An 8,043-nucleotide genomic window follows, 5' to 3' on the forward strand; every position below is an offset into this window, starting at 1 on the left:
TGATACAATACCATCAATGACTTTATTATGCGACGTCTTTAATTAAACAATTAGTATTTTTAAATAATTTCATTTAAAGCGCACTACGTTATTCTTATTACGATTCCAAATAAAAAAAAAAATAATATTCACCCAAAAGCCTCTCATTAATACAATTTAATCAGATTCGCAACAATTTTAGTATTCAGGGAAGTTTTCTTGAATTAATCCCCTCATTGCACTAGCGATAAAATTAATTGTATTTGCCCAACAACTCCAAACTCAATTTGAACCTCCATCTCATGGACCAAACGTTATTAGAATTTTCGTCAACACCGAGAGTCCAGGAGATTTCTTAACACTCGTATACTTTAAAATCGTAACAAAGAAATTGGATTTAATAATGAATGCGTCATTATGTCATTTTACGATCAATCGTAGCGTGAAAGGGTTGAATTAAAATTTCATGACCACTCTACATCATCAAATATTTTAGAGACTTTGATTTACATCTTACCCTTTTCCTTGATTGTATAAAGTCAATTTTATTGTAATAGTCATCTTTGCATGTATAATAAGCATTAGCTAAGTTTAATTAAACATATCCTATTCAAAATTTGTCAGTTTCTAAACATTATTAATTAATTTAGGATTATACTAAAAATACGATTTTTTCTAGAAAAAAGAGTTGATGATAACCTAATTGAAAATGAATATTTACCTCACGATTCAATCATATAATGTTGGCTGATATAATATCGCATATCTCACATACTTAGAGAGCATATTTTATGAAACCTGTATATATATGTACACTGCGTAAACCTTCCATTTTGTTTTAATATAAACTCCCTTTTTATTAAATTTTTATATTTTCCTTAATAAATTATAAATATTCCAGTATGTTTATATAAAACAAATAAAAGCAAACAAACCTTAGAAAGAGATGCTCTTAAATTTACTTTACCAAAAGATTTCTCTGCTTTTATCATGAATTTTATAAAGATGGCAGAATTCTAAAGTGAGGAATTTTAGTGTTCGCTTATACTAAAAAAAAATGTTTATAGAAAAGTAATAATTGAAGGACATTCTTAGTATTTTATATGGTAAGTAAAAATCTTATTATACACAAAGATCGGAACAGAAAAAGATCATAAATATAGGAATTATCGTTTCATAAGACAATATTAATAAAAGTAAATAAAATATAGAATCGAATAAATTGATAGACACATCGAAAAACAACATAGAAGATGAAATAAAAACAGTTTGTGGCTGGCAGTAGGTGCTTGCACTCCAGAAGGTACGTAATGCGATTTTGAAATCTCTTGCGAAAAGTCTAACTCACAATATACCGGCCAGTAGTAACATATGGTAGTGACACGTTGGTCATGACCCAAGAAAACGAAAATAATATTAATTTATGGAAAAGGAAGGTCCCTGATATGCGTGCCTATAGCCATCGAGAAAAAAAATCAGGAGTTGCTGGAATTATTCGCTCAACCCGGTATTAAGGTACTCCGATGGATTGGTCATGTGGGAAGAATGCTACAGAATCGCTGTTGTATGAAGTATCAGAGGAGAAAAAGGCCACGCCTAAGATAGCTTCATGACATGGAGGCAGACCTATGCTGGTTATAAGTAAGAAAATAGAGGGGACAAGACGCGGACAGAAGTGAATGGACAAGGATAATTTTAGAACCCAAGCCCCTGCAAGGGATGTAGAATCAATGTATGAATAAATAAACTAAAAAGAAAAGATAAAAAATGAAAAAAAAAAATTGTAATTCATTGTTAAAGAAAAAAAGTGTATATATAATCATTTTTTTAAACCTAATATACATCATCGGCTACTGTTTTATTTATCTCGGAATCTTTGAATAACTAGAAAAAATTAATGAATTTACTGAGTGCGTGTTAATGAACATGCCCAAAAATTAAAAATTTATTTTAGTAATAAAAAAACGCCGAATCAGCGATATTTTATAATAATAATCAAAGACACGTGTAACTAACTAGCAAATTAATTATGAAATTGTTGACAACAACAGGCCTGTAATTAGAAATTGTATTCCGGGAAATCTACACAGCTATAGAAGCCAGGAATTCACAGCGGACTGTTCCACCAGGTTCTGAGAGCGGGCACAATAGGCGTGTCATAGCCGTCTCAGTAGTAAAGGCCAATTTGTTCTCATTGCTTCATTAGAATAAATCTCATGAAATCGATATTATTGAGATTAAAATATTAAAAACCAATATGCTTAGAAAATTTTGTATAAAAAAAAATTAACTGTTGAAATACTAATATTAAAATTAAATTATAGACCTCTTCCAACCTTTAAATCCTATATATCTTTAATCACATACTGTCGATCCGATTCCCGAGGAATTATAATTAAAAGCTTAAAAAAAAAAAAAATTTAACAAAAATATAGAATCAGTAAATATGTATATATGGCCATATAATCATCACTCCTTTCTTTTTCTATTATTATTAGGATTAATGATTTTTTTTTTTGATTTTTTATTTATTTATTATCTTTTACTAAATATTTTTCTACATTTAATGTGTTTGACTTTCTTTTAAACTCGTAAATATGTACATAAACAATAATTGCTCCGTTTCGTTAATTATTTCTAGTTTATCTGTGTTTAATTCTTTTTCATTTTTCTTTATTAGAAATTTGTCACCCCTATGATATATGGCTTTGTTTTATCTGGGTTTTTTTATTTTACATATTCTGTTAGATATTGTAGTTTATTTTTTTTTCTCTAATCATTTATTTAAGTTATATTTTATGGTTCTGTAAGTTGATTTTTATTTTTTTAAATTTTGTATTATACTTAAGGGAACCGTCTCTTGTCAATGCCTGTATTATTATTCTAAAGGGACTAGTCTCAAAACAAATGAAGAATATTTAGTAGTACTAGTTTAAAAGAAAGTAATTAAAAATCGAAAAATAAGCATTAATCGTAAATAATAAATAATTAATATACTAGATTAAAATATATGCAATAAAATGTTTTGTTCACGTATTGTCTATTTTAAGATATTTAATACCTTTGTAAGTTTATTTGTAGTATCCTTTTTTTTTTTTTTCTTTTTTTTTTTTTCTTTTTTGTACGTTCGGGCAATCAAAAATAGGAGTAAGAGAGAAAAAGTTTTGCGTCAGTAAATAATGGTAGTATTTAAAATTCAGGAGCTGAAAATGAAATGATAAAATTGAATTTGTGATGTATCAAGGATAGTTATCTACTATTCCCATACATATATTTTGAATTACTTTTAATTTATGTAGAGTCACTACAATAGCTTTGGAGACGTGTGGGATAAGTTATTGTTAGCGTATTACTGAGGTGAGTGTATCAGCGTGGTAATAAATTAGAATTTTTATTTAAGTAGAAGACCGATCTGCTGCTAAAATATCTTTAAAAAAGTGTATCCTTTCTCTGGACTCCAGGGCACTCATGAATACCTGGAAATGAGGGAGCGGATAAAGTGGCTAAAGAGGCTGCTACAATGAACGTTTCACCACTCCAAATTTACGAGCCGAAAGACATAAAGGCATTTTTAAGGAACTGTATCCGAAAAAGTTGGGATTCAATGTGGGCGTACCACTCACCAATAAACTAACAAATGTTAAAAAAAAGCATACAAAAGTGGACAAGTGCCATAAGGGGAAACAAAAGAGAAGAAGTGGTTGTTGCAAGAGTAAGACTAGGACATTACAAATTAACACACCTCCACTTAATCACAAAAGAAGACCAACCTAGCACAAAGCATATAATTGAAGAATGCTCATCATTTCGTCAAGCAGGCGAAAATAATAAAATTCCTCTTACAAGAGAATTGGCCCTTAAAGACTCAGCAGAATCAATAGACAAAATAATAAAATTTCTGAAAGAAACTCAACTTTATACTAAAATATAATCCACCAATATCGACCAGTGTAAAAAGGAAATAGTCTACATTTAACTATCAAATGTCAAAGACAAGAAGATAAATAAAGTAAAAAGGGTGTAATAACCTAGATGTTGATCACCCTGAATAAAAATCTAATCTAATCTAATCTGCTGCTGATGCCTTCAGCTTTATTGAATTTTGTTTGTATATATTTGAAAATAGTTAAAGATTTGTCAAGTTCTTGTATTAATGGACCAAATTGATTGTAAGTTATTCACCAACTGAGTTTTTAGCTATTGATGTATGATATGTTCTATGTGATCTGCATTCTATAATCTTGCATTATTCTTTCTTGATGTTTGTTTGGAAAATATTGATTCCTGAATTTTTGTACTCGTATTTGAAAGACTAGATTTTTTTTTTTCAATCATACCTTTTTACAATAATTATTGTACTTTTTGTACACGCTTTAATTAATCATTTATTTAGTGTTTACCAACAAAGTTCCGAGAGCTGGTGCCGCTAATCATAGCCTCAGACACGTTCCTCCATTAGACAGCAGAGATACAGACATCCTATACTCACCTTCTGGTTGCCACTTACCCAAGGGATTCCCTTTCAACACGTGTCTGCTGCCAAGTAACTAAGCCCTTGTATCTTGGTGAACCAACGGAGGTGTCCTTAGTACTCACATGCTAGATTAGAATGTAATATATATTATATAAATATAAGGCAAAATTTATACCTATCCTCAATGGATCCCAATCCTTCTTACATCCCCCCGTTATTACCCTCCTCAAAAATAATTCTATTTCTTTCAATTAATCTTTTTACGAAACTTGGAGTGATGTTCCTTAAGTCATCTGTTTTGGAAAAACATGTACCCCGAATTTCAATAAAATTCATTTTATCCACAATTAGTTCCATTGTTTCCGCCAGTCCTTACCATTAAAAACCTCTCCAGTTACATCTCTCTCTCCATTTCTATTAATTACCCTTTCCTGCTTTATGGGGGACAAATTCCTTTATAAGATTTATTTTTGGAGTTCTGTGACGCGCATATTTGCTGGTATATTGCCAATTTCCCAACAAAATGTTGCTTTGTTCCTCCTTCTGACTGCAACACATGGTTCTTACTATTGAGAGATTGCAACCAAACAATATTTACACATCGTAAAACGGAACTGCTTCCTTTTTTGTCTGTTTCTTTTTGTAATTGTTAGCCTACTTATAACACTTCCATTACTTCCTTCAAAACATCAGCTATTTGTTCACACCCTCAAATCCCAATCCTCCTATCAAAAGTAAAATTTATAAATATTAAATCTGATAATTTCAATTTCATAGACCTTAAAGTCATTTTTTTTGTTATTAGGGGATCTGGTCCCGAACGAAAATCAGTTTTTGATTTCATTTTATGAATATTAAATAAAAATTGGGAAAAACAAACCATAAAAAGGCAGGCTGGATTTTTAAATCTTCATCTAAATTATATCTTTTAATGATAAAAGGCTATTGTTTGAATTTACCTTATTTCTATTTATTTTTATAATTTCCCTGTCTTCACTTAAAATACTATATCATCAACATGCCCGAGCTTGGATACTTTACAACTCAGAGTGAAACATTTTTTTTCTGTAAGCATTAACGATCCGATGACATTTTCCTGTTCTAGATCAAATAGAAAAGGTGAAAGAAAATCAGCTTGTTTTAACTCGAACAAACTTCTGGAATCTATAGCTATCATTCTATCGGCATTGTTTCAGCCACCGGTATCCAATACCATCGACGGGCAAGTGTACCTTTTCAAGAAGAGGAATATGTTGCTATCGCCGCAGGCCATTGACCCTAGACTCTACTAATTGGGTCCCGGGTGTATCTTGCAAAGAAATTCGGAGGAGTCCTTACTCAGCAAGAGGCTAAAGAAAGAGTGAACAAGATGAAGATATTTCTAAAGGAACCTGGCGAGGCAATTACTGGCAAGCAGTTCCTTCATTCGCTAATGAAACGGCTTCCCCATAAAGTCTGTGAAGTCTCTTCCTATCGATGATTCATCGCTATTTTACTTGTGGAGCAATTAATTTCTGCGGTACACGTAGCCAATTAGTTGATTAGTTTCGTATCAATAAAATGGAGTTCCACAAGTTAGTCCAAATACATCATAGAGTATATTTCGCAACATCCTTCAGAAGTGAAAATTGCAATTCCAAAAGGATTGATTTTACTATATTGCTTTCATTTTTTTTCTTCTTAATATATTTCGTTGAGAATTTTCAAAATCATTTATGATTCAGGATTACTACTCGATTACATAAGCCATAAGTAACCAACCATAATTATTTTTTAGTATGTGGACCTGTCGCTTTGTTTGTTTTAAATTATTTATTCTCTTAACTTATTTATTCATTCAAATATTTCTTTTAACCAACTTTATATTACATGCTCTTTTAAATCTATATATTAGTTTTTTTTTTGTTAAATGTATTTATTTGTTTGTTTTTCTGTGAACTAATCTATTACTGTGACTATTATTTCTCTGGTTTGATTTCACATTGCTGTCTAATAGTGAATGTGTTTAACGGATCACTGGAGAGGATCTGAGAGAGATAATTGAGGAGAATATAATCTTTAAAATACTCAATAGATTTTCTGATCGTAACTGGTAACTATCTAAAATTTTATTCTGTTTTAATGTTTGTATTTTTTTAAAATCACTTTTTTTTTTTATGTTTAAAAATATTATGGGTTGTCAGCAGTAACCTAGTTAAGTTGTTGAAGTCAGTTTATTATTTTTTTTACTACTTTAAAACTCTTACAATTTGAACAAATAAATGGCTCATTGTTAATTATTTTTATGGATTATTTAGGATCAATTTTACTTTTTTTTTAATGTTTTTTTTAATTATGTAATAATTAAACTTACTACAAGATGACGTGTACAACAGATAGATTAACTTTATTAATTATATAACCTTATTAAAATTATAAATAAAACCTTTTAGCAGATAGGTAACATACGATCGCACACTATTTGGCATACAGCAATCACATCAAGAAGGACTTCGCCGTTAACAAATTACAAACAGACTTCAAAATGAATTTAATTAAATTCGTAAAAAAAAAAAAGAATCGTTGTATGAGGGTGTTTTATTCATTTTATTTTGTTTCAATTAATGTCAATTACTTTTTTCATATATTTTATTTTCGTTCTCTTTTATTCCTGGACATGTCGTGTACTTAAGAAGTTAGGAGACCCTTCCTATTTTTAAGTTTCTCTCACATAACAAATTAATTCTGGTTGATTGGGCACTCCAAGAAAAGCTTGACAACTATCGGAAGTTTTTATAAAACTTGAATCCGATATTGTATATTGCATTATAGACATTATAGTATAAAATGTATAGCGTTTATTTGTGTTTAATCATATAGAGAATTTTACTTTTTAAATTATTTTTTTATTATTTTTGTTGACATTTACAACTTTACATTAAAATACATTCAGCAAATATGATCTCAGTTATAATGGAGTGATACAGGCGTGTAGAGAAACTATCCATGACGCAGCACTCTGATGACGTTTTACATTATTAGGTTTCGTGGCCATCTTCTTTTCAGGCACCTCAGGATTGTCAGGAATGGAGAGGAAGCAAGGTTAGAAGTTTATGGAGTTTATAATGGAAGGAATGTTACATATGGAACATTAAGGCCTTTATGTATGATTTTATTTGTGACAAAGTAAGGAGCACTGAGGATTTTAAGAAGGATTTTGGATTGTTAGGATGGGATACGAGAGGAATTCAAAGGTTTAGTGGAGCCCTGAAGCTCAACTCCGTATGTCCAGATTGGCCTTATTATAGTCATGTAAATCAGTTTTTTGTAATAAATTCGAAGGTTAGACTGTTTGTGTCCAGTAAGTGCTGTAATAGACGAAATCGATGTGCAGTTTCCTGCTTTTTAAATTAATTTTTATGAATTGTATTTGTTTTATCAGAAAGTAGATAAATACATTTATAAAAAATCTGAAATACGTATTAAGAAAAATTCTTGTAAACTTTCAAATACAAATAAAAATGATTGCATAAGTTTCTGGATAGTTTATAGACTTCATAATGGATATTAACTAGTAATATCGGTATTTATTTATCCAAACTTTATATATA

The sequence above is a fragment of the Halyomorpha halys genome, unplaced genomic scaffold (genome assembly GCF_000696795.3).
Source record: "Halyomorpha halys isolate HHAL.00 unplaced genomic scaffold, Hhal_1.1 Scaffold1110.1, whole genome shotgun sequence".
Classification (NCBI taxonomy): Eukaryota; Metazoa; Arthropoda; class Insecta; order Hemiptera; family Pentatomidae; genus Halyomorpha; species Halyomorpha halys.